Below are 26,332 nucleotides of genomic sequence, written 5' to 3'. Positions count from 1 at the left end.
GCTTAATTTTTTTAGATATCCTTATTTGAAGAAAAAGCAATGCTCATGGGTGAGCCAATCACATGAGGCTTCTATGTGCAGCAACCAAGCAGCAGCTACTGAGCATATCTAGATATGCTTTTCAGCAAAGAATATCAAGAGAATAAAACAAATTAGATAATAGAAGTAAATTAGAAAGATGTTTAAAATTGCATTCTCTTTCTAAATCATGAAAGAAAAATGTGGGTTTCATGTCCCTTTAAGCTGATATGTAAACTAAATGGGAAAAATAACTTTGGGAGCAGTTTCTGAATCTTTCCTTTTGGGAAAAAATTTAAGGTCCCTGTAGACAAGAATTGTTTGACATAATTGTAAAAAAAAATTATATAATAATAATAATACACTTATTATAATGCCAAAGTGGCTTTAATTATTTAGTTTGTCAGTATATTTTATGTCAATTTCTGATGTTTGCTTTGTGTTCTGGTGACATAAGAGCTTCTTTATTACTCTCATTATGAGCAATTACTACTTGTACATGTTTTGTGAATAAACACCAGGCTTAGAATGATTAATAATATACACGTCATTTTTTTAAATGTTTTATAACAGGGGAGATCCAACTAGGCCTGTGCCTATGGCAGCATATTTTGAAAGGTAGTTCTATGGCATGACGTCCTCCCAATCCTATGCCCCGAAATGTATTAAACCTTATTACAGATACAGGTATACCTCACTTTACATCGCTTCACTTTACAGCGATTCGCTAATACAGCGCTTTGTGGAGCTGAAGTTCAACCTCCAAAGATTTTGAAACAGTGCTGTAAATCATTGTGAGATTGCGAGAAAAGTGACTGGCACCATTTTGCTATGCTTAGTTCAATGTTAACTGCATTGCAGTGCAATCTGTGTCTCAGTGCTATAGTCAGGCAAATTTTACTACAGTAATTTTCACTATTTTACAGGTACAGTATTTATTGAATACTAATTGAATACTTGCTGTGCTAGTGTTAAACTAAACGTAGCACTATTGCACCCCTAATATATGTTAGTTTAAACATATTTTTAAGATTTTAAACACTGAAAAGAAAGCTAAAACTGCCTTGTTTCACTTTAAGGCGGTTTTCACTTTACAGCGGGGCTCCGGTCCCTAACCCGCTGTATGAGCGGGGTATACCTGTAGTTAAATACTGTTTGTTCGGTGGGATTACATGACTGCTCCATGTATTCCTGGCTCCTGGTTTTGATCAAAATGAGGAAAATCTAATCTGACAGTGTTTTTAGAGATTTCACAGAGCCTAGGTTAGAACATAGGGCCGATTTATGAAAGTGCTAGTGGACATGATACAATGTAGCGTATCATGTCCGCCGCACATAGATAAATGCCGATGGCGCTTGAAACCCGAGGATGTGCCAGGCACGTTCTTGGTCCTTAACTGTCATTTTTTTGTATGACGTGCCTGACACGTCCTTGGTCGCGAAGGGGTTAAAGGGTCAGTATTGTCAAAATTTAAACTTACATGATTTAGATAGGACATGCAAATTTTAACAACTTTCCAATTTACTTTTATCATCAAATTTGCTTTGTTCTTTTGGTATTCTTTGTGGAAAGCTAAACCTAAGTAGGCTCATATGATGTCTAAGCCCTTGAAGGCCGCCTCTTATCTCATTCTGCTGAGGCTTAGATACAAGGTAATCACAGAGGTAAAAGTATATTAATATAACTGTGTTGTTTATGCAAAACTGGGGAATGGGTAATAAAGGTATTATCTATCTTTTTAAACAATAACAATTTTGGTGTTGACTATTTTTAACTTTTCATATTTTTTTACAAAAACAAATAATCTGTTCTTGCTGTTACTTGCTAACCTTGGTTAGCAAGTATCCTCTGTCCGTATCCGAATTGGCTTTTCATTTTTTTTTGTGACGTTTTTGCTGAAAACCAATAGAATAGTGGACCATTTGGCATCTTTGAGTGTAGCTAATACGCCCATTTGTTGTTCTGAAATCTGCTAGATAGCTCAGGCCTGGTTAAACTGATGAATTTCAGCTTGCTTGGCTTTGCTGCAACACAAGCGGACAGCTCCACCTACTGGCTAGTTTAATAACTGCACTGCTTCTCAATGCTTTTCAATAGCAGTCACATGACTGGAAAAAAAGGTTGTTATTCTGAAACGGTGTAAATTGAACAGTTGTAAAACGAGGGCCACCTGTATATATAATTTATAATCATAATTGGTATTGTCTGTTCCTCCGCCATCTCTTCATTTCCTCTTTTTTCGCTGGGCTGTGATGTATAGAGAGCAGTCCCACCAACTCTCTACATAGGTTTTCTAATGGCTTTTAAGGGGCTGGACTTGAAAATTGTCAACTGACACACATGCTGATTGGATGTTCACTGGAATTTTCATTAAAAAAAAAAAAAAGAGTTCATCCACGTGGACCGGCATAGCATTGTAATAGAAGCATTACTATATGCACTAATTTAACCCTTTCACAGATAGATTTAGAACAAAAAAGGGTACACATATCCTTTTTTAATGGCAAAGATTACATTTATGGCATTTGATTATTTAAAGTTTACCATCACTTTAAATGATGTAATTTAATTTGTGATTTGGATAGCAGAAAATTACAAAATATAATGCTACTCGGCTGGCAACATTTTCTGTAGAGAACACTGTTATACATTTTGGCATTACTGCTGCCATAGACTGCTAAAGACATGTTCATGCTCCTATCACCTTACCTAGCTTTACTTTTCAACAAAGAATACCAAGAGAACAAAGTACATTTTCTAATAGAAGTAAATTGGAAAGTTGTTTACAATTGCATGTTCTGTCTGACTCCGAATCATTTAATTTTAATTTCTCCAACATTGGTGTGTCCGGTCCACGGCGTCATCCATTACTTGTGGGAATATTCTCTTCCCTAACAGGAAATGGCAAAGAGCACAGCAAAAGCTGCCTATATAGCCCCTCCTCAGGCTCCGCCCCCCAGTCATTCTCTTTGCCGCTCTGAACAAGTAGCATCTCCACGGAGATGGTGAAGAGTATGTGGTGTTTAGTTGTAGTTTTTTATTCTGCTATCAAGAGTTTGTTATTTTAAAATAGTGCCGGTTTGTACTATTTACTCTAAAACAGAAAGGGATGAAGAGTTCTGTTTAAAAGAGGAGTATGATTTTAGCAGCAGTAACTAAAATCAATTGCTGTTCCCACGCAGGACTGTTGAGCCCAGAGAACTTCAGATGGGGGGAACAGTTTGCAGACTTTTCTGCTCAAGGTATGACTAGTCCATTTTCTAACAAGACTGTGTAATGCTAGAAGACTGCCATTTTCTTAGACTCTTAACAGAATGAAGTCTTATTATGGGCTATACACTGGTTGACACTCTTGTGGGCTAAATCGATTGCTTTATTTAAGTATTTTATGCAGTTTTAAGTGATTTTCTAAACTTTTAGTGTTTGGGAACGTTTTTAGGCACCAGGCAGTCGTTTAGACACCTTCCCAGTCAGGAAGGGCCTTTCACTATAGTAGGCAGAGCCTCATTTTTGCGCCATAATTGCACAGTTTCTTTTGGATGCAGTGCATGCAGCTGCATGTGAGAGGGTCTGGTGATCATTGAAAACGTTCCTGGAAGGCTTCATTTGGTATCGTATAACCCCCAGGGACAGGTGAAGTCGCAGCAAACGCTGTGGCTGGGACTGTAGTGGGGTTAAAATTGCTGATTGATTAAACGGCTCCGGTTTCCTCATTTAAGAGGTTAAAAGCTTGAAAATTGGGGTGCAATTTCCTTCATAGTTTTTCACATATTCAGTAAAAAAGTGTGCTCTGTTTAACATTTAAAGAGACAGTAACGGTTTTGTTTTAAAACGTTTTTTTTTTGCATTATTAGCCTGTTTAAGCCTGTCTAACATGTCTGTACCTTAAGATAGAACATGTTCTGTATGTATGGAGGCCAAGGTGGTCCCCCCTTCAAATGTATGTGATAATTGTGCCATAGCGTCCAGACAAAGTAAGGACAGTACTGTCACATTTAATAAGGTTGCCCAAGATGATTCCTCAAATGAAGGTAGTGGGGATAGTTCTTCATCCTCTCCTTCTGTGTCAATACCAGTTATGCCCGCGCAGGCGACCCCTAGTACATCTAGCGCGCCAATGCTTGTTACTATGCAACAATTAACGGCAGTAATGGATAATTCCATAGCTAATATTTTATCCAAAATGCCAGCATTTCAAAGAAAGCGTGATTGCTCAGTTTTAAATACAGTGGAGCAAGAAGGCGCTGACGATAATTTATCTGTCATACCCTCACACCAGTCAGAAGTGGCAGTGAGGGAGGGTTTGTAGGAGGGAGAACTTTCTGATTCAGGAAGAATTTCTCAACAGGCAGAACCTGATGTTGTGACGTTTAAATTTAAGTTAGAGCATCTCCGCGCATTACTTAAGGAGGTACTAACTACACTGGATGATTGTGACTCTTTGGTCATTCCAGAAAAATTGTGCAAGATGGACAAATTCCTAGAGGTCCCGGTGCACCCTGATGCCTTTCCGATACCTAAAAGGGTGGCGGACATAGTGAATAAGGAGTGGGAGAAGCCAGGCATACCTTTCGTCCCACCTCCTATATTTAAGAAATTGTTCCCCATGGTCGACCCAAGGAAGGACACATGGCAAACAGTCCCTAAGGTTGAGGGGGCAGTTTCTACGCTAGCCAAACGCACGACTATTCCCATTGCGGACAATTGTGCTTTCAAAGATCCTATGGATAAAAAATTGGAGGGTTTACTTAAAAAGATTTTTGTTCAGCAAGATTACCTCCTCCAACCAATTTCGTGCATTATTCCTGTCACCACGGCGGCGTGTTTCTGGTTCGATGAACTAGAAAAGTCGCTCAATAAAGAGACTCCATATGAGGAAGTCATGGACAGAATTCACACACTTAAGTTAGCTAATTCCTTTATTTTAGATGCCGCTTTGCAATTAGCGAGATTAGCTGCGAAAAATTCAGGGTTTGCAATTGTGGCGCATAGAGCGCTTTGGCTAAAGTCTTGGTCGGCGGATGTATCTTCCAAGACAAAATTGCTTAATATCCCTTTCAAAGGTATGACCCTTTTTGGGCCAGAATTGAAAGAAATTATTTCAGACATCACTGGGGGGAAGGGCCATGCCCTCCCACAGGATAGGCCTTTCAAGGCTAAGAATAAGTCCAATTTTCGTTCCTTTCGTAATTTCAGGAACGGACCGGCTTCTAACTCTGCAGCCTCTAGACAAGAGGGTAACGCTTCCCAGGCTAAACCAGCTTGGAAACCAATGCAAGGCTGGAACAAGGGTAAACAGGCCAAGAAGCCTGCTGTTGCTACCAAGACAGCATGAAGGGGTAGCCCCCGATCCGGGACCGGATCTAGTAGGGGGCAGACTCTCTCTCTTTGCTCAGGCTTGGGTAAGAGATGTTCCGGATCCCTGGGCACTAGAAATAGTCTCTCAGGGTTATCTTCTAGAGTTCAAGGAACTTCCTCCAAGGGGAAGGTTCCACATGTCTCGCTTATCTTCAGACCAAATAAAGAGACAGGCATTCTTACATTGTGTAGAAGACCTGTTAAAGATGGGAGTGATACACCCAGTTTCAACAGTGGAACAAGGTCAGGGGTTTTACTCAAACCTGTTTGTAGTTCCCAAAAAAGAGGGCACTTACAGACCAATTCTGGATTTAAAAATTCTAAACAAGTTTCTCAGAGTTCCATCGTTCAAAATGGAAACCATTCGAACAATTTTACCTACAATCCAGGAGGGTCAATATATGACTACCGTGGATTTAAAGGATGCTTACCTACATATTCCTATCCACAAAGATCATCATCATCAGTTCCTAAGGTTCGCCTTTCTGGACAAACATTACCAGTTCGTGGCTCTTCCATTCGGTTTAGCCACTGCTCCCAGAATTTTCACAAAGGTGCTAGGATCCCTTCTGGCGGTTCTAAGACCGAGGGGCATTGCAGTGGCACCTTATCTAGACGACATTCTAATTCAAGCGTCGTCTCTTTTCAAGGCAAAGGCTCATACAGACATTGTTCTAGCCTTTCTCAGATCTCACGGGTGGAAGGTGAACGTAGAAAAGAGTTCCAAGTCTCCGTCAACAAGAGTTCCCTTTTTGGGAACAATAATAGATTCTTTAGAAATGAAGATCTTCCTGACAGAAGTCAGAAAGTCAAAGCTTCTAAACGCTTGTCAAGTTCTTCACTCTATTCTGCAGCCTTCCATAGCTCAGTGCATGGAAGTAGTAGGATTGATGGTTGCAGCAATGGACATAGTTCCTTTTGCTCGAATTCATCTAAGACCATTACAACTGTGCATGCTCAATCAGTGGAATGGGGACTATGCAGACTTGTCTCCTCAGATTCAAGTAGACCAGATAACCAGAGACTCACTCCGTTGGTGGTTGACTCAGGATCACCTGTCTCAGGGAATGAGTTTCCGCAGACCAGAGTGGGTCATTGTCACGACCGACGCCAGTCTATTAGGCTGGGGCGCGGTCTGGGATTCCCTGAAAGCTCAGGGTCTATGGTCTCGGGAAGAGTGTCTTCTCCCGATAAACATCCTGGAACTGAGAGCGATATTCAATGCTCTCCGAGCTTGGCCTCAACTAGCAAAGGCCGGATTCATAAGATTCCAGTCAGACAACATGACTGTAGCTTACATCAACCATCAGGGAGGAACAAAGAGTTCCTTGGCGATGAGAGAGGTATCCAAGATCATCAAATGGGCGGAGGATCACTCCTGCCATCTATCTGCAATTCACATCCCAGGAGTAGACAACTGGGAGGCGGATTATCTGAGTCCTCAGACTTTCCATCCGGGGGAGTGGGAACTCCACCTGGAGGTCTTTGCCCAGTTAACCCAATTATGGGGCATTCCAGACATGGATCTGATGGCGTCTCGTCAGAACTTCAAGGTTCCTTGCTACGGGTCCAGATCCAGGGATCCCAAGGCGACTCTAGTGGATGCATTAGTGGCGCCTTGGTCGTTCAACCTAGCTTATGTGTTTCCACCGTTTCCTCTCCTTCCCAGGCTCGTAGCCAGGATCAAACAGGAGAAGGCCTCGGTGATTCTGATAGCTCCTGCGTGGCCACGCAGGACTTGGTATGCAGACCTGGTGAATATGTCATCGGCTCCACCATGGAAGCTACCTTTGAGACAGGATCTTCTAGTACAAGGTCCATTCGAACATCCAAATCTAGTTTCTCTGCAGCTGACTGCTTGGAAATTGAACGCTTGATTTTATCCAAGCGTGGGTTTTCAAATTCAGTGATAGATACTCTGGTCCAAGCCAGAAAACCTGTGACTAGAAAGATTTACCATAAAATATGGAAAAAATATATCTGTTGGTGTGAATCCAAGGGATTCTCCTGGAGTAAGATTAAAATTCCTAAGATTCTTTCCTTTCTCCAAGAGGGTTTGGATAAAGGGTTGTCAGCGAGTTCTCTAAAAGGACAGATTTCTGCCTTATCTGTTTTGTTACACTAACGCCTGGCAGCTGTGCCAGATGTACAAGCTTTTGTACAGGCTTTGGTCAGAATCAAGCCTGTTTACAGACCCATGACTCCTCCTTGGAGTCTAAATTTAGTTCTTTCAGTTCTTCAAGGGGTTCCGTTTGAACCCTTACATTCCATAGATATCAAGTTACTATCTTGGAAAGTTCTGTTTTTGGTTGCGATTTCTTCTGCTAGAAGAGTTTCTGAATTATCTGCTTTGCAGTGTGATCCACCCTATCTGGTGTTCCATTCAGATAAGGTCGTTTTGCGTACCAAGCCTGGTTTTCTTCCAAAAGTTGTTTCCAACAAGAATATTAACCAGGAAATAGTTGTTCCTTCTCTGTGTCCGAAACCAGTTTCAAAGAAGGAACGTTTGTTACACAATTTAGATGTAGTCCGTGCTTTAAAGTTCTATTTAGAAGCAACAAAGGATTTTAGACAAACCTCATCTTTTGTTTGTCGTTTACTCTGGTAAGAGGAGAGGACAAAAAGCTACTGCTACCTCTCTTTCTTTCTGGCTGAAAAGCATTATCCGATTGGCTTATGAGACTGCCGGACGGCAGCCTCCTGACAGAATCACAGCTCACTCTACTAGGGCTGTGGCTTCCACATGGGCCTTCAAGAACGAGGCTTCTGTTGATCAGATATGTAAGGCAGTGACTTGGTCTTCCTTGCACACTTTTGCCAAATTCTACAAATTTGATACTTATGCTTCTTCGGAGGCTATTTTTGGGAGAAAGGTTTTGCAAGCCGTGGTGCCTTCTGTTTAGGTAACCTGATTTGCTCCCTCCCTTCATCCGTGTCCTAAAGCTTTGGTATTGGTTCCCACAAGTAATGGATGACGCCGTGGACCGGACACACCAATGTTGGAGAAAACAGAATTTATGCTTACCTGATAAATTACTTTCTCCAACGGTGTGTCCGGTCCATGGCCCGCCCTGGTTTTTTAATCAGGTTTCAAAAATTTCTTTCTCTATACACTAGTCACCACGGCACCCTATAGTTTCTCCTAACCGTCGGTCGAATGACTGGGGGGCGGAGCCTGAGGAGGGGCTATATGGGCAGCTTTTGCTGTGCTCTTTGCCATTTCCTGTTAGGGAAGAGAATATTCCCACAAGTAATGGATGACGCCGTGGACCGGACACACCGTTGGAGAAAGTAATTTATCGGGTAAGCATAAATTCTGTTTTTGACTTTCATGTCCATCAAAAATTCCTATATGGTCTTTATTAATTCTGCACCAAAAAGTCTACACTATCTAGCTCAGAATCTGAAAATGTTTACACTAACATACATGCCCACAACTGAAAAAAATCACTGTAACGGTACCAACAGGATACCAAGGGTTAACACCAGGGAACAATGTCCTGCATAGGGAATCAGCAATTCACAACCCAGCCAGTTTTCAGGTTTAAAACAGAATGTGCTTTATTAAGGCTCATATGCCCAGTATTTATGCAGGTCTGACCCCCCAGAAGGGGGGTTGAAAGAATGTTGTACATTAGATGGAGGAACCACACCCTTGGACAGACCACAATAGAGATAACAACTTAAACACAAAACACATTTGGCTTTCCTTATCCTTAGACGTCTGCTCTCTGAGGGTGATTAAACAATGGACTGTTTATCACTAACTTTAATGACAGTAAGTTTCTTAAAGCTGAACACAGTTAACTCCTTCAGTACTGACAGAAGGGTCTGTCACATCTACATAGCACACAATACAGCCTATAGACAACCTTTCTTACATTATAGTCCAGAAGTGGCTAGGTTTGTCACAATGCTCCCCCAGAACCAAGCCGGCATACACAGTCTGATCCCAACGGATCGGCTTGGGGATGTCCGGGGAAGTACTCACAGATCACTTTTCAAGTTCAGTTTGTCTGGGCAACCCGTCGGCGTTACCGTTTTGTTTCCCTGGGCGGTAATGGATGGTAAAGTCGAAGGGCTGCAGCGCCAAACTCCAGCGCAGCAGCCTGGCATTGTCCCCGGCCACACGGTTCAGCCACACCAACGGGTTGTGATCTGTGAGTAAGGAAAAAGGTTGTCCATACAGGTACGGCTGCAACTTTTTGAGAGCCCTGATTAAAATATAAAAGGTAACAGCAACTTGTAAGTAAACCAAACTAGGTTGTAGCTCCTCAAATAGGGCTTCAGCTACCGTCTCTGCATGGATGTTGGAGAGAGCAATGGCCTCGGGGTACCTAGTGGCGTAGTCCACCACGGTTAAAATGTACCTCTTCCCGAAGGGACTGGGCTTGGGTAGTCACAGGGTTAACATCAGCGGGACCCATGGGAGCATAGGCAGAAACAAGGGGGGCCAAATCATTTCCAAGGAGAACATCAGCAGGTAAGTCCTTCTTGACCCCCACATTCACAGGTCTAGCGCCCACTCCCCAATACAAATTTCTTACATTATAGTCCAGAAGTGGCTAGGTTTGCCACAATCACTAGTTTGAAAAGAATACACTTTAATTTTATTATGCCCTTGCGGAACTGTATACGCATATAAAATAATCAAAGGAGTCCCAGAGCCTTGCTCACTCTGTTTTTATATTTCTTTTATCGTTTTGTCTTTCACCTTTTTACTTCTCTTCTTTATATTATCCATTCAAAGACCTTTTTATATCTTTATTTTTTTTTATTTTTTGTCTTTGTTGTATGTATCATTATGTTAAATAACATAATTCATATAAGTGCAGCCACCAATCAGCAGCTAGCTCCCACTAGTGCTCTGTTGCTTCTTATGAGCCTACCTAGTTATACCATTTAATAAGAGATATCAGAAGAACAAAGAAAATGTAATAGAAGTAATTTGGTAATTATTGAACATTGCATGTTCTATCTGAATCCTGAAAGTTTAAGTTTGACTTTACTGTCCCTTTTAAAACATTTTGGAGGCATTTTATGCTTTTACCTAATGAACTGATTGGTTTTAAATTAAATAAAACTAGGCACAGTATTCATGTAATTTATTCCTTATTGTTTAGGTTAAATAGCGTCTTTACATAGTGAGCACATTTACAGCCCTCCAATATTTTCATGTAACCCCCTTTATTTTTACTGCATTATACTGATATTCAAAACTGCTAATATGATACAATAGTGTTTACATGGCAGTATGTTTTCTCGCTATTTTTGACGTCGTCATCGTAATTTTTCTCATGAAACCTTTTAGATCTTTGCTAAATATAAATTTTTGGAGTTTGCATCTAGTAGCCCCTGTGACTGGGTGTATCTGTGTATAATGCATGGAAAAAAAAATCTGAATGCCATATGTACTAAAGTAGGAAAATCCCTTGCTGAAGTGTCTGCTTAGCAACAAACTTTGGGAAGGCCCATTTACAATAAATGCAATAGTTATGCTGTGATGATAATGAAATCTTTATCACTTATTGTAACAATCCTATTCAAAGATTTACAAACATTTTATACATGGGGCATTTAAGTAAGTAAATTGCAATTTGGGAATTTCTAGCTTGAAAATTGGTTAGTATAATATTAAGATATGTTACTGATGGATTCCACAGCTACAACTCCCCCCCCCCCCCCCCCCCAAAATAAAATAAAGGCAATTGCTTCTATTTTTTATGAGAAATTGTGTTTCAGATCAATTCAATTATGTTTCAACTTATACACTTGCTGTGCATATGTCTTACAGTGCTAGTTTTTCAGTTTTGGTGGGGGGGGGGGGGCGGCAGAAGAGTGTTAAAATGTTAAATTTTTTACTAACCCTGTGTAGTAGTAGTAACAATTTGCACTCTTGTCTTGAGAAAATAAGCACTGAGAGTGTTTTCACAATTTGGTTAGTAACATTTAAAAAAAAAAAAAAAAAAAAACAGAACTGAAGTTAGGAGACCAACAGATGTTCTCATGGTAACTGCAACTGCATTAATCTTCCTATTGATGAGTGTTGTATCATAGGAATGAGCAATTCAGTATACCTTAAAAACGTGGGCCAAAGAGAGAAAACGTCTTGCTGGTTGAATGTGCTAAGCATTCAGCATTTATTTTTGGTGGGTAGCCTTTACAATAATTTAATTACAGTTTTTACTAACCCTGTGTAGTAGTAGTAACAATTTGCACTCTTGTCTTGAGAAAATAAGCACTGAGAGTGTTTTCACAATTTGGTTAGTAACATTTAAAAAAAAAAAAAAAAAAAAAACAGAACTGAAGTTAGGAGACCAACAGATGTTCTCATGGTAACTGCAACTGCATTAATCTTCCTATTGATGAGTGTTGTATCATAGGAATGAGCAATTCAGTATACCTTAAAAACGTGGGCCAAAGAGAGAAAACGTCTTGCTGGTTGAATGTGCTAAGCATTCAGCATTTATTTTTGGTGGGTAGCCTTTACAATAATTTAATTACAGTCAACCTAGGTGTTTGTGTTACCAGCAGTTGGAAAAGTTTACAAATGCAGTAAGCCAGCAGTCTTAAAGTGAATGTAAATTTTAATAACTGAGTGCCCGGTTTTTAAAAATACTATTTAAAACAGGGGCACTTTCATTCATTAAACTTTACATTGCAACGTTTTTTTAAAAAAAAAAAACTTGTCTTTTTTTCTTTAGCAAACCTGGACCGGCAATCCTCCGCCCGCAGCTCCTCCTTACTTAGCGCCTCAATGATGAAACCGGCTTCCTCGAATCACGGCGTGGCCTCACGAGATTCGACGCTCTGTCGGAAGCTGTTTCGTCATTGCTGAGGTAAGTACAGAGTAGCTGCGGGGGGAGGAACGGCGGTCCAGGTTTGCTAAAGAAAGTAAGGTAAGTATTTTATTTAAAAACAAAACAAAAAAAATCCCCCGCTGCAATGCAAAGTTTAATGAATGAAAATGTACCTGTTTTTTAATAGTAATTTTTAAAAACTGGGTACTTATTCATTCAACTTTACATTCACTTTAACTTCGACATTTCAACAACACATAAAATGTTTCATTATTGAAAATGAAACATTGCAATAACATTCATTATTATTTTGCTTCTTTCTGCTATAAAATGTTCTCCTAGGGAGGCTTGAGCATTTGAGAGAGAGAGAGCTTTTTCTCCAACATAGGTGTGTCCGGTCCACGGCGTCATCCTTACTTGTGGGATATTCTCTTCCCCAACAGGAAATGGCAAAGAGCCCAGCAAAGCTGGTCACATGATCCCTCCTAGGCTCCGCCTACCCCAGTCATTCTCTTTGCCGTTGTACAGGCAACATCTCCACGGAGATGGCTTAGAGTTTTTTAGTGTTTAACTGTAGTTTTTCATTATTCAATCAAGAGTTTGTTATTTTCAAATAGTGCTGGTACGTACTATTTACTCAGAAACAGAAAAGAGATGAAGAATTCTGTTTGTATGAGGAAAATGATTTTAGCAACCGTAACTAAAATCCATGGCTGTTCCACACAGGACTGTTGAGAGCATTAACTTCAGTTGGGGGAACAGTTTGCAGTCCTTTGCTGCTTGAGGTATGACACATTCTAACAAGACGATGTAATGCTGGAAGCTGTCATTTTCCCTATGGGATCCGGTAAGCCATGTTTATTACGATTGTAAATAAGGGCTTCACAAGGGCTTATTTAGACTGTAGACATTTTTTGGGCTAAATCGATTGATATTAACACTTATTTAGCCTTGAGGAATCATTTATTCTGGGTATTTTGATATAATTATATCGGCAGGCACTGTTTTAGACACCTTATTCTTTAGGGGCTTTCCCAAAGCATAGGCAGAGTCTCATTTTCGCGCCGGTGTTGCGCACTTGTTTTTGAGAGGCATGGCATGCAGTCGCATGTGAGAGGAGCTCTGATACTGATAAAAGACTTCTGAAGGCATCATTTGGTATCGTATTCCCCTTGGGTTTGGTTGGGTCTCAGCAAAGCAGATACCAGGGACTGTAAAGGGGTTAAAGCTTAAAACGGCTCCGGTTCCGTTATTTTAAGGGTTAAAGCTTCCAAAATTGGTGTGCAATATTTTCAAGGCTTTAAGACACTGTGGTGAAAGTTTGGTGAATTTTGAACAATTCCTTCATGTTTTTTCGCAATTGCAGTAATAAAGTGTGTTCAGTTTAAAATTTAAAGTGACAGTAACGGTTTTATTTCAAAACGTTTTTTGTACTTTCTTATCAAGTTTATGCCTGTTTAACATGTCTGAACTACCAGATAGACTGTGTTCTGAATGTGGGGAAGCCAGAATTCCTACTCATTTAAATAAATGTGATTTATGTGATAATGACAATGATGCCCAAGATGATTCCTCAAGTGAGGGGAGTAAGCATGGTACTGCATCATTCCCTCCTTCGTCTACACGAGTCTTGCCCACTCAGGAGGCCCCTAGTACATCTAGCGCGCCAATACTCCTTACTATGCAACAATTAACGGCTGTAATGGATAATTCTGTCAAAAACATTTTAGCCAAAATGAACCCTTGTCAGCGTAAGCGTGGATGCTCTGTTTTAGTTACTGAAGAGCATGACGACGCTGATATTAATATCTCTGAAGGGCCCCTAACCCAATCTGAGGGAGCCAGGGAGGTTTTGTCTGAGGGAGAAATTACTGATTTAGGGAACATTTCTCAGCAGGCTGAATCTGATGTGATTACTTTTAAATTTAAATTGGAACATCTCCGCATTTTGCTTAAGGAGGTATTATCCACTCTGGATGATTGTGAAAATTTGGTCATCCCAGAGAAACTATGTAAAATGGACAAGTTCCTAGAGGTGCCGGGGCTCCCAGAAGCTTTTCCTATACCCAAGCGGGTGGCGGACATTGTTAATAAAGAATGGGAAAGGCCCGGTATTCCTTTCGTCCCTCCCCCCATATTTAAAAAATTGTTTCCTATGGTCGACCCCAGAAAGGACTTATGGCAGTCAGTCCCCAAGGTCGAGGGAGCGGTTTCTACTTTAAACAAACGCACCACTATTCCCATAGAGGATAGTTGTGCTTTCAAAGATCCTATGGATAAAAAATTAGAAGGTTTGCTTAAAAAGATGTTTGTTCAGCAGGGTTACCTTCTACAACCCATTTCATGCATTGTCCCTGTCACTACAGCCGCATATTTCTGGTTTGATGAACTGATTAAGGTGCTCGATAGTGACTCTCCTCCTTATGAGGAGATTATGGACAGAGTCAATGCTCTCAAATTGGCTAATTCTTTCACTCTAGACGCCTCTTTGCAATTGGCTAAGTTAGCGGCTAAGAATTCTGGGTTTGCTATTGTGGCGCGCAGAGCGCTTTGGTTGAAATCTTGGTCGGCTGATGCGTCTTCCAAGAACAAGCTACTAAACATTCCTTTCAAGGGGAAAACGCTGTTTGGTCCTGACTTGAAAGAGATTATCTCTGATATCACTGGGGGTAAGGGCCATGCCCTTCCTCAGGATCGGCCTTTCAAGGCAAAAAATAGACCTAATTTTCGTCCCTTTCGTAAAAACGGACCAGCCCAAGGTGCTACGTCCTCTAAGCAAGAGGGTAATACTTCTCAGGCCAAGCCAGCTTGGAGACCAATGCAAGGCTGGAACAAGGGAAAGCAGGCAAAGAAACCTGCCACTGCTACCAAGACAGCATGAAATATCGGCCCCCGATCCGGGACCGGATCTGGTGGGGGGCAGACTCTCTCTCTTCGCTCAGGCTTGGGCAAGAGATGTTCTGGATCCTTGGGCGCTAGAAATAGTCTCCCAGGGTTATCTTCTGGAATTCAAGGGACTTCCCCCAAGGGGAAGGTTCCACAGGTCTCAGTTGTCTTCAGACCACATAAAAAGACAGGCGTTCTTACATTGTGTAGAAGACCTGTTAAAAATGGGAGTGATTCATCCTGTTCCATTGAGAGAACAAGGGATGGGGTTCTACTCCAATCTGTTCATAGTTCCCAAAAAAGAGGGAACGTTCAGACCAATCCTAGATCTCAAGATCTTAAACAAATTTCTCAAGGTCCCATCTTTCAAGATGGAAACCATTCGAACTATCCTTCCTTCCATCCAGGAAGGTCAATTCATGACCACGGTGGATTTAAAGGATGCGTATCTACATATTCCTATCCACAAGGAACATCATCGGTTCCTAAGGTTTGCATTCCTGGACAAACATTACCAGTTCGTGGCGCTTCCTTTCGGATTAGCCACTGCTCCAAGGATTTTCACAAAGGTACTAGGGTCCCTTCTAGCTGTGCTAAGACCAAGGGGCATTGCAGTTGTACCTTACCTGGACGACATTCTGATTCAAGCGTCGTCCCTCCCTCGAGCAAAGGCTCACACGGACATCGTCCTGGCCTTTCTCAGATCGCACGGCTGGAAAGTGAACGTGGAAAAGAGTTCTCTATCCCCGTCAACAAGGGTTCCCTTCTTGGGAACAATTATAGACTCCTCAGAAATGAGGATTTTTCTAACAGAGGCCAGAAAGACAAAGCTTCTGGACTCTTGTCGAACACTTCATTCCGTTCCTCTTCCTTCCGTAGCTCAGTGCATGGAAGTGATCGGGTTGATGGTAGCGACAATGGACATAGTTCCTTTTGCGCGCATTCATCTAAGACCATTACAACTGTGCATGCTCAGTCAGTGGAATGGGGACTATACAGACTTGTCTCCGAAGATACAAGTAAATCAGAGGACCAGAGACTCACTCCGTTGGTGGCTGTCCCTGGACAACCTGTCACGAGGGATGACTTTCCACAGACCAGAGTGGGTCATTGTCACGACCGACGCCAGTCTGATGGGCTGGGGCGCGGTCTGGGGATCCCTGAAAGCTCAGGGTCTTTGGTCTCGGGAAGAATCTCTTCTACCGATAAATATTCTGGAACTGAGAGCGATATTCAATGCTCTCAAGGCTTGGCCTCAGCTAGCGAGGACCAAGTTCATACGGTTTCAATCAGACAACATGACGACTGTTGCGTACATCAACCATCAGGGGGGAACAAGGAGTTCCCTAGCGATGGAAGAAGTGACCAAGATTATTCTATGGGCGGAGTCTCACTCCTGCCACCTGTCTGCTATCCACATCCCGGGAGTGGAAAATTGGGAAGCGGATTTTCTGAGTCGTCAGACATTGCATCCGGGGGAGTGGGAACTCCATCCGGAAATCTTTGCCCAAGTCACTCAACTTTGGGGCATTCCAGACATGGATCTGATGGCCTCTCGTCAGAACTTCAAAGTTCCTTGCTACGGGTCCAGATCCAGGGATCCCAAGGCGGCTCTAGTGGATGCACTAGTAGCACCTTGGACCTTCAAACTAGCTTATGTGTTCCCGCCGTTTCCTCTCATCCCCAGGCTGGTAGCCAGGATCAATCAGGAGAGGGCGTCGGTGATCTTGATAGCTCCTGCGTGGCCACGCAGGACTTGGTATGCAGATCTGGTGAATATGTCATCGGCTCCACCTTGGAAGCTACCTTTGAGACGAGACCTTCTTGTTCAGGGTCCGTTCGAACATCCGAATCTGGTTTCACTCCAGCTGACTGCTTGGAGATTGAACGCTTGATTTTATCGAAGCGAGGTTTCTCAGATTCTGTTATCGATACTCTTGTTCAGGCCAGAAAGCCTGTAACTAGAAAGATTTACCACAAAATTTGGAAAAAATATATCTGTTGGTGTGAATCTAAAGGATTCCCTTGGGACAAGGTTAAGATTCCTAGGATTCTATCCTTCCTTCAAGAAGGATTGGAAAAAGGATTATCGGCAAGTTCCCTGAAGGGACAGATTTCTGCCTTGTCGGTGTTACTTCACAAAAAACTGGCAGCTGTGCCAGATGTTCAAGCCTTTGTTCAGGCTCTGGTTAGAATCAAGCCTGTTTACAAACCTTTGACTCCTCCTTGGAGTCTCAATCTAGTTCTTTCAGTTCTTCAGGGGGTTCCGTTTGAACCCTTACATTCCGTTGATATTAAGTTATTATCTTGGAAAGTTTTGTTTTTAGTTGCAATTTCTTCTGCTAGAAGAGTTTCAGAATTATCTGCTCTGCAGTGTTCTCCTTCTTATCTGGTGTTCCATGCAGATAAGGTGGTTTTACGTACTAAACCTGGTTTTCTTCCAAAAGTTGTTTCTAACAAAAACATTAACCAGGAGATTATCGTACCTTCTCTGTGTCCGAAACCAGTTTCAAAGAAGGAACGCTTGTTGCACAATTTGGATGTTGTTCGCGCTCTAAAATTCTATTTAGATGCTACAAAGGATTTTAGACAAACATCTTCCCTGTTTGTTGTTTATTCAGGTAAAAGGAGAGGTCAAAAAGCAACTTCTACCTCTCTCTCTTTTTGGATTAAAAGCATCATCAGATTGGCTTACGAGACTGCCGGACGGCAGCCTCCCGAAAGAATCACGGCTCATTCCACTAGGGCTGTGGCTTCCACATGGGCCTTCAAGAACGAGGCTTCTGTTGATCAGATATGTAGGGCAGCGACTTGGTCTTCACTGCACACTTTTACCAAATTTTACAAGTTTGATACTTTTGCTTCTTCTGAGGCTATTTTTGGGAGAAAGGTTTTGCAAGCCGTGGTGCCTTCCATTTAGGTGACCTGATTTGCTCCCTCCCTTCATCCGTGTCCTAAAGCTTTGGTATTGGTTCCCACAAGTAAGGATGACGCCGTGGACCGGACACACCTATGTTGGAGAAAACAGAATTTATGTTTACCTGATAAATTTCTTTCTCCAACGGTGTGTCCGGTCCACGGCCCGCCCTGGTTTTTTAATCAGGTCTGATAATTTATTTTCTTTAACTACAGTCACCACGGTACCATATGGTTTCTCCTATGCTATTATTCCTCCTTAACGTCGGTCGAATGACTGGGGTAGGCGGAGCCTAGGAGGGATCATGTGACCAGCTTTGCTGGGCTCTTTGCCATTTCCTGTTGGGGAAGAGAATATCCCACAAGTAAGGATGACGCCGTGGACCGGACACACCGTTGGAGAAAGAAATTTATCAGGTAAACATAAATTCTGTTTTTTATGTAATAAGACAACTTGGATCTTAAAGACCATAATAGTAAAAAAAAAAAAAAACTACTAGCGCTGCTGATCAGCGGCGTTTTCTGTTCGGGACCAGCAGAACTCTCGATCCTCACTTCTAATATGTGTTTAACTCCTTTGCAGGGGCTTATTCAAATAAGACAACTGGTGGGTGGATTTTTACAATTGATAAACAATTGGGGTTTTTTCTCCAACATTGGTGTGTCCGGTCCACGGCGTCATCCTTACTTGTGGGATATTCTCTTCCCCAACAGGAAATGGCAAAGAGTCCCAGCAAAGCTGGCCATATAGTCCCTCCTAGGCTCCGCCCACCCCAGTCATTCTCTTTGCCGTTGCACAGGCAACATCTCTACGGAGATGGTTAAGAGTTTTTTTGGTGTTTAAATGTAGTTTTTATTCTTCTATCAAGTGTTTGTTATTTTAAAATAGTGCTGGTATGTACTATTTACTCTGAAACAGAAAAGGATGAAGATTTCTGTTTGTAAGAGGAAGATGATTTTAGCAGACAGTAACTAAAATCGATTGCTGTTTCCACATAGGACTGTTGAGATGAAGTAACTTCAGTTGGGGGAAACAGTTAGCAGACTTTTCTGCTTAAGGTATGACTAGCCATATTTCTAACAAGACTGTGTAATGCTGGAAGGCTGTCATTTCCCCTCATGGGGACCGGTAAGCCATTTTCTTAGTCAAACAAACAGAATAAAGGGCTTAATATGGGCTAAAAAACTGGTAGACATTTTTATGGGCTAAATCGATTGCTTTATTTGGGCATATTATTCAGATTTAGGCTAACAATTGGCATTTATAATCTTGGGGAACGCTTATAAAATGGCAGGCACTGTGTTAGACACCTTTTTCAGTCAGGGGGCCTTTCTAGTTATAGACTGAGCCTCATTTTCGCGCCATTAATGCGCAGTTGTTTTTTGAGAGCAGGGCATGCAGATGCATGTGTGAGGATCTAAAAATCACTGAAAAAGCTTCTAGAAGGCGTCATTTGGTTTCACGCACTTAAATTGGCTAACTCTTTTATTTTAGATGCCGCTTTGCAATTAGCTAGATTAGCGGCGAAAAATTCAGGGTTTGCTATCGTGGCGAGCAGAGCGCTTTGGCTAAAGTCTTGGTCAGCGGATGTGTTCACTGGGGGAAAGGGCCACGCCCTTCCACAGGATAGGTCTTTTAAGGCTAAAAATAAGCCTAATTTTCGTCCCTTTCGCAGAAACGGACCAGCCTCTAATTCTACATCCTCTAAGCAAGAGGGTAATGCCTCACAACCCAAACCAGCCTGGAAACCAATGCAAGGCTGGAACAAGGGTAAGCAGGCCAAGAAGCCTGCCACTGCTAACAAAACAGCATGAAGGAGTAGCCCCCGATCCGGGACCGGATCTAGTGGGGGGCAGACTCTCTCTCTTTGCTCAGGCTTGGGCAAGAGATGTTCAGGATCCTTGGGCGCTAGAACCTGTTAAAGATGGGAGTGATACACCCAGTTCCAATAAAGGAACAAGGAATGGGATTTTATTCCAATCTGTTCGTAGTTCCCAAAAAAGAGGGAACGTTCAGACCAAGTTTGGATTTGAAGATCCTAAACAAGTTTCTCAGGGTACCATCGTTCAAAATGGAAACTATTCGAACGATTCTACCCACCATCCAGGAAAGTCAATTTATGACTACCGTGGATCTAAAGGATGCGTACCTACATATTCCTATCCACAAAGAACATCATCAGTTCCTAAGGTTCGCTTTTCTGGACAAGCATTACCAGTTTGTGGCCCTCCCATTCGGATTAGCCACTGCTCCAAGGATTTTCACAAAGGTGCTAGGGTCCCTTCTAGCGGTTTTAAGACCAAGGGGCATTGCAGTAGTACTTTACTTGGACGACATTCTAATACAAGCGTCGTCCCTGTCAAAAGCAAAGGCTCATACGGACATCGTTCTAGCCTTTCTCAGATCTCACGGATGGAAGGTGAACAAAGAAAAAAGTTCTCTGTCCCCGTCAACAAGAGTTCCCTTCTTGGGAACAATAATAGATTCCTTAGAAATGAGGATTTTTCTGACAGAGGTCAGAAAATCAAAACTTCTAAGCTCTTGTCAAGTGCTTCATTCTGTTCCTCGTCCTTCCATAGCGCAGTGCATGGAAGTAGTAGGATTGATGGTTGCAACAATGGACATAGTTCCTTTTGCACGAATTCATCTAAGACCATTACAACTGTGCATGCTCAAACAGGGGAATGGGGATTATACAGACTTGTCTCCAATGATTCAATTAGATCAAAAGACCAGAGATTCACTCCGTTGGTGGCTGACCCTGGACCATCTGTCCCAGGGAATGAGCTTCCGCAGGCCAGAGTGGGTCATTGTCACGACCGACGCCAGTCTAGTGGGCTGGGGCGCGGTCTGGGAATCCCTGAAAGCTCAGGGTCTATGGTCTCGGGAAGAGTCTCTTCTCCCGATAAACATTCTGGAACTGAGAGCTTGGCCTCAACTAGCAAAGGCCAAATTCATAAGGTTCCAATCAGACAACATGACGACCGTTGCATATATCAATCATCAGGGGGGAACAAAGAGTTCCCTGGCGATGAAAGAAGTGACCAAAATAATTCAATGGGCGGAGGATCACTCCTGCCACTTGTCTGCGATCCACATCCCAGGAGTGGAAAATTGGGAAGCGGATTTTCTGAGTCGTCAAACATTCCATCCGGGGGAGTGGGAACTCCATCCGGAAATCTTTGCCCAAATAACTCAATTATGGGGCATTCCAGACATGGATCTGATGGCGTCTCGTCAGAACTTCAAGGTTCCTTGCTACGGGTCCAGATCCAGGGATCCCAAGGCGACTCTAGTAGATGCACTAGTAGCACCTTGGACCTTCAACCTAGCTTATGTATTCCCACCGTTTCCTCTCATTCCCAGGCTGGTAGCCAGGATCAATCAGGAGAGGGCCTCAGTGATCTTGATAGCTCCTGCGTGGCCACGCAGGACTTGGTATGCAGACCTGGTGAATATGTCATCGGCTCCACCATGGAAGCTACCTTTGAGACAGGACCTTCTTGTTCAGGGTCCATTCGAACATCCAAATCTGGTCTCCCTCCAACTGACGGCTTGGAGATTGAACGCTTGAGTCTATCAAAGCGTGGGTTTTCAGATTCTGTTATAGATACTCTGGTTCAGGCCAGAAAACCTGTAACTAGAAAAATTTACCATAAAATATGGAAAAAATATATCTGTTGGTGTGAATCCAAAGGATTCCCATGGAATAAGATAAAAATTCCTAAGATTCTCTCCTTTCTACAAGAAGGTTTGGAGAAAGGATTATCTGCAAGTTCTCTAAAGGGACAGATCTCTGCTTTATCTGTCTTACTACACAAAAGACTGGCAGCTGTGCCAGATGTTCAAGCTTTTGTTCAGGCTCTGGTTAGGATCAAGCCTGTTTACAGACCTTTGACTCCTCCCTGGAGTCTAAATCTAGTTCTTTCAGTTCTTCAAGGGGTTCCGTTTGAACCTTTACATTCCATAGATATTAAGTTACTATCTTGGAAAGTTTTGTTTTTAGTTGCAATTTCTTCTGCTAGAAGAGTTTCAGAGTTATCTGCTCTGCAGTGTTCTCCGCCCTATCTGGTGTTCCATGCAGATAAGGTGGTTTTGCGTACTAAGCCTGGTTTTCTTCCTAAAGTTGTTTCTAACAAAAATATTAACCAGGAGATAGTTGTACCTTCTTTGTGTCCGAATCCAGTTTCAAAGAAGGAACGTTTGTTACACAATTTGGACGTTGTCCGTGCTCTAAAGTTCTATTTAGAGGCTACTAAAGATTTCAGACAAACATCTTCCTTGTTTGTTGTTTATTCTGGTAAAAGGAGAGGTCAAAAAGCGACTTCTACCTCTCTTTCCTTTTGGCTTAAAAGTATTATCCGATTGGCTTATGAGACTGCCGGACGGCAACCTCCTGAAAGAATCACAGCTCACTCCACTAGGGCTGTGGCTTCCACATGGGTCTTCAAGAACGAGGCTTCTGTTGACCAGATATGTAAGGCAGCGACTTGGTCTTCACTGCACACTTTTGCCAAATTTTACAAATTTGATACTTTTGCTTCTTCGGAGGCTATTTTTGGGAGAAAGATTTTGCAAGCTGTGGTGCCTTCCGTTTAGGTAACCTGATTTGCTCCCTCCCTTCATCCGTGTCCTAAAGCTTTGGTATTGGTTCCCACAAGTAAGGATGACGCCGTGGACCGGACACACCAATGTTGGAGAAAACAGAATTTATGCTTACCTGATAAATTACTTTCTCCAACGGTGTGTTCGGTCCACGGCCCGCCCTGGTTTTTTAATCAGGTCTGATGAATTATTTTCTCTAACTACAGTCACCACGGTACCATATGGTTTCTCCTATATATATTTCCTCCTGTCCGTCGGTCGAATGACTGGGGTGGGCGGAGCCTAGGAGGGACTATATGGCCAGCTTTGCTGGGACTCTTTGCCATTTCCTGTTGGGGAAGAGAATATCCCACAAGTAAGGATGACGCCGTGGACCAGACACACCGTTGGAGAAAGTAATTTATCAGGTAAGCATAAATTCTGTTTTCTCTTCTTTTTATTAATTAGGAAGAATAAACAGCAGACATCAAAATGAGAATTACATAATGTAGTAAAACATATTTATATCGATTATCTAACAATAATAAACAAAAAAACTAGGCCAAAAAAAAATAAATTCTTCAATGAGCAAAAGTTTAGATAATTCAACCAAACCTATTCTCTGCGAATGAGAAAAATGAGATACAAGAAAAAGGAGTATCCTCTGTATGTGCATGTGACTAGTGACTGTGAACACTGTGTATCACGTGTGTGTGTGGGGGGGGGTGATGAGTGAACCCTCTATATGTGGTTGTAATCTCCTCTTGTGACAATGGACGTTAATTTGATTGTAGTTTAAAAAAAAAACAAAAAAAAAAACAACCTTTAGACTTGCCTGATGTTATTTTACAGCAAAACAATATAAATGTTTTGCAATTACAAGGTGTTTACTGTCCCTTTTAGTTTCTGGCATTCAGAGCATGTATGTATAGCAGATGCTCATGCACTCGGTCTACTGCTGTATCAGTTCCAGGGCTGCCAGCTGTTCTCCACAAAAATACTGGGCTGTCGGTGACTGGTAATGATGTAAGGTGAGATCACACAATGCCTCCCCCAAAAGCTCTACTATAGACCCCACTCTTGAACCCACAGTGTATATTTCTCTTGTTAAGTGTATCCAGTCCACAGATCATCCATTACTTATGGGATATTCTCCTTCCCAACAGGAAGTTGCAAGAGGATCACCCACAGCAGAGCTGCTATATAGCTCCTCCCCTAACTGTCATAACCAGTCATTCTGTTGCAAGCCTCAACCAAGATGGAGGTCGTAAGAGTGTGGTGTTTTATACTTAGTTTATTCTTCAATCAAAAGTTTATTTTTAAATGGTGCCGGAGTGTACTGTTTTTCTCAGGCAGTATTTAGAAGAAGAATCTGCCTGCGTTTTCTATGATCTTAGCAGAAGTAACTAAGATCCATGGCTGTTCTCACATATTCTGAGGAGTGAGGTAACTTCAGAGAGGGAATGGCGTGCAGGTTTTCCTGCAATAAGGTATGTGCAGTTAATATTTTTCTAGGGATGGAATTTGCTAGAAAATGCTGCTGATACCGAACTAATGTAAGCAAAGCCTTAAATGCAGTTATAGCGACTGGTATCAGGCTTATTAATAGAGATGCATACTCTTATAAAAATGTAATATAAAACGTTTGCTGGCATGTTTAATCGTTTTTATATGTATTTGGTGATAAAACTTATTGGGGCCTAGTTATTTTCCACATGGCTGGCTTGAATTTGGCCTAGAAACAGTTTCCTTAGGCTTTCCACTGTTGTAATATGAGTGGGAGGGGCCTATTTTGCCATTTTTTTGCACAGCAAAAATTACAGACACAGACATCCAGCTTCTTCCTGCATGATCCAGGACATCTCTGGAGGGCTCAAAAGGCTTCAAAGTCGTTTTTGAGGGAGGTAAAAAGCCACAGTAGAGCTGTGGCAGTTGTGACTGTTTGAAAAAAAAAAAAAAAAAAAAAAAAGTTTTTTATTATTTTTTGGGTATTAAGGGGTTAATCATCCATTTGCAAGTGGGTGCAATGCTCTGCTAACTTGTTACATACACTGTAAAAATTTCGTTAGTGTAACTGCCTTTTTTCACTGTTATTTCAAATTTTGACAAAATTTGTGTTTCTTAAAGGTGCAGTAACGTTTTTTATATTGCTTGTAAACTTGTTTAAAGTGTTTTCCAAGCTAGTCTCATTGCTAGTCTGTTAAAACATGTCTGACACAGAGGAAACTACTTGTTCATTATGTTTGAAAGCCATGGTGGAGCCCCATTGGAGAATGTGTACTAAATGTATTGATTTCACCTTAAACAGTAAAGATCAGTCTTTAAATATAAAAGAAATATCACCAGAAGATTCTGACCAGGGGGAAGTTATGCCGACTAACTCTCCCCACGTGTCAGACCCTTCGCCTCCCGCTCAGGGGATGCATGCTAATATGGCGCCAATTACATCAGGGACGCCCATAGCGATTACCTTGCAGGACATGGCTGCAATCATGAATAATACCCTGTCAGAGGTATTATCCAGGTTGCCTGAATTAAGAGGCAAGCGCGATTGCTCTGGGGTTAGGAGAAATACAGAGCGCGCAGATGCTGTAAGGGCTATGTCTGATACTGCGTCACAATATGCAGATCATGAGGACGGAGAGCTTCAGTCTGTGGGTGACATCTCTGATTCGGGGAATCCTGATTCAGAGATTTCTAATTTTAAATTTAAGCTTGAGAACCTCTGTGTGTTGCTTGGGGAGGTATTAGCTGCTCTGAATGACTGTAACACAGTTGCAGTACCAGAGAAATTGTATAGGCTGGATAAATACTATGCGGTACCGGTGTGTACTGATGTTTTTCCTATACCTAAAAGGCTTACAGAAATTATTAGCAAGGAGTGGGATAGACCGGGTGTGCCTTTTCTTTCATGTAATTAGCAAGAGTCCATGAGCTAGTGACGTATGGGATATACATTCCTACCAGGAGGGGCAAAGTTTCCCAAACCTCAAAATGCCTATAAATACACCCCTCACCACACCCACAAATCAGTTTTACAAACTTTGCCTCCTATGGAGGTGGTGAAGTAAGTTTGTGCTAGATTCTACGTTGATATGCGCTCCGCAGCAGGTTGGAGCCCGGTTTTCCTCTCAGCGTGCAGTGAATGTCAGAGGGATGTGAGGAGAGTATTACCTATTTGAATGCAATGATCTCCTTCTACGGGGTCTATTTCATAGGTTCTCTGTTATCGGTCGTAGAGATTCATCTCTTACCTCCCTTTTCAGATCGACGATATACTCTTTTATATATACCATTACCTCTACTGATTCTCGTTTCAGTACTGGTTTGGCTTTCTACTACGTGTAGATGAGTGTCCTGGGGTAAGTAAGTCTTTATTTTCTGTGACACTCTAAGCTATGGTTGGGCACTTTTATATAAGTTCTAAATATATGTATTCAAACATTTATTTGCCTTGACTCAGGATGTTCAACGTTCCTTATTTTCAGACAGTCAGTTTCATATTTGGGATAATGCTGAATTTATCATTTTTTTCTTACCTTAAAATTGTCTTTTTTTTCCTGTGGGCTGTTAGGCTCGCGGGGGCTGAAAATGCTTCATTTTATTGCGTCATTCTTGGCGCGGACTTTTTTGGCGCAAAAATATTTTTCTATTTCCGGCGTCATACGTGTCGCCGGAAGTTGCGTCATTTTTTTGACGTTTTTTCGCCAAAAGTGTCGGCGTTCCGGATGTGGCGTCATTTTTGGCGCCAAAAACATTTAGGCGCCA

At 42.0% G+C, this 26,332-nt stretch overlaps 1 protein-coding gene across 1 annotated transcript in view; it reads left to right on the top strand.

Annotated features, from left to right (window-relative positions):
* LOC128663465 (vesicle-associated membrane protein 8) overlaps positions 1 to 26,332 on the top strand; it is a 67,724-nt gene that overhangs the window by 10,153 nt on the left and 31,239 nt on the right. The gene's annotated exons all lie outside the window — the stretch shown is intronic.

The sequence above is a fragment of the Bombina bombina genome, chromosome 6 (genome assembly GCF_027579735.1).
Source record: "Bombina bombina isolate aBomBom1 chromosome 6, aBomBom1.pri, whole genome shotgun sequence".
Classification (NCBI taxonomy): Eukaryota; Metazoa; Chordata; class Amphibia; order Anura; family Bombinatoridae; genus Bombina; species Bombina bombina.
Note: the sequence above shows the minus strand (reverse complement) of the source record. Positions and strands in the feature narration are given on the sequence as shown.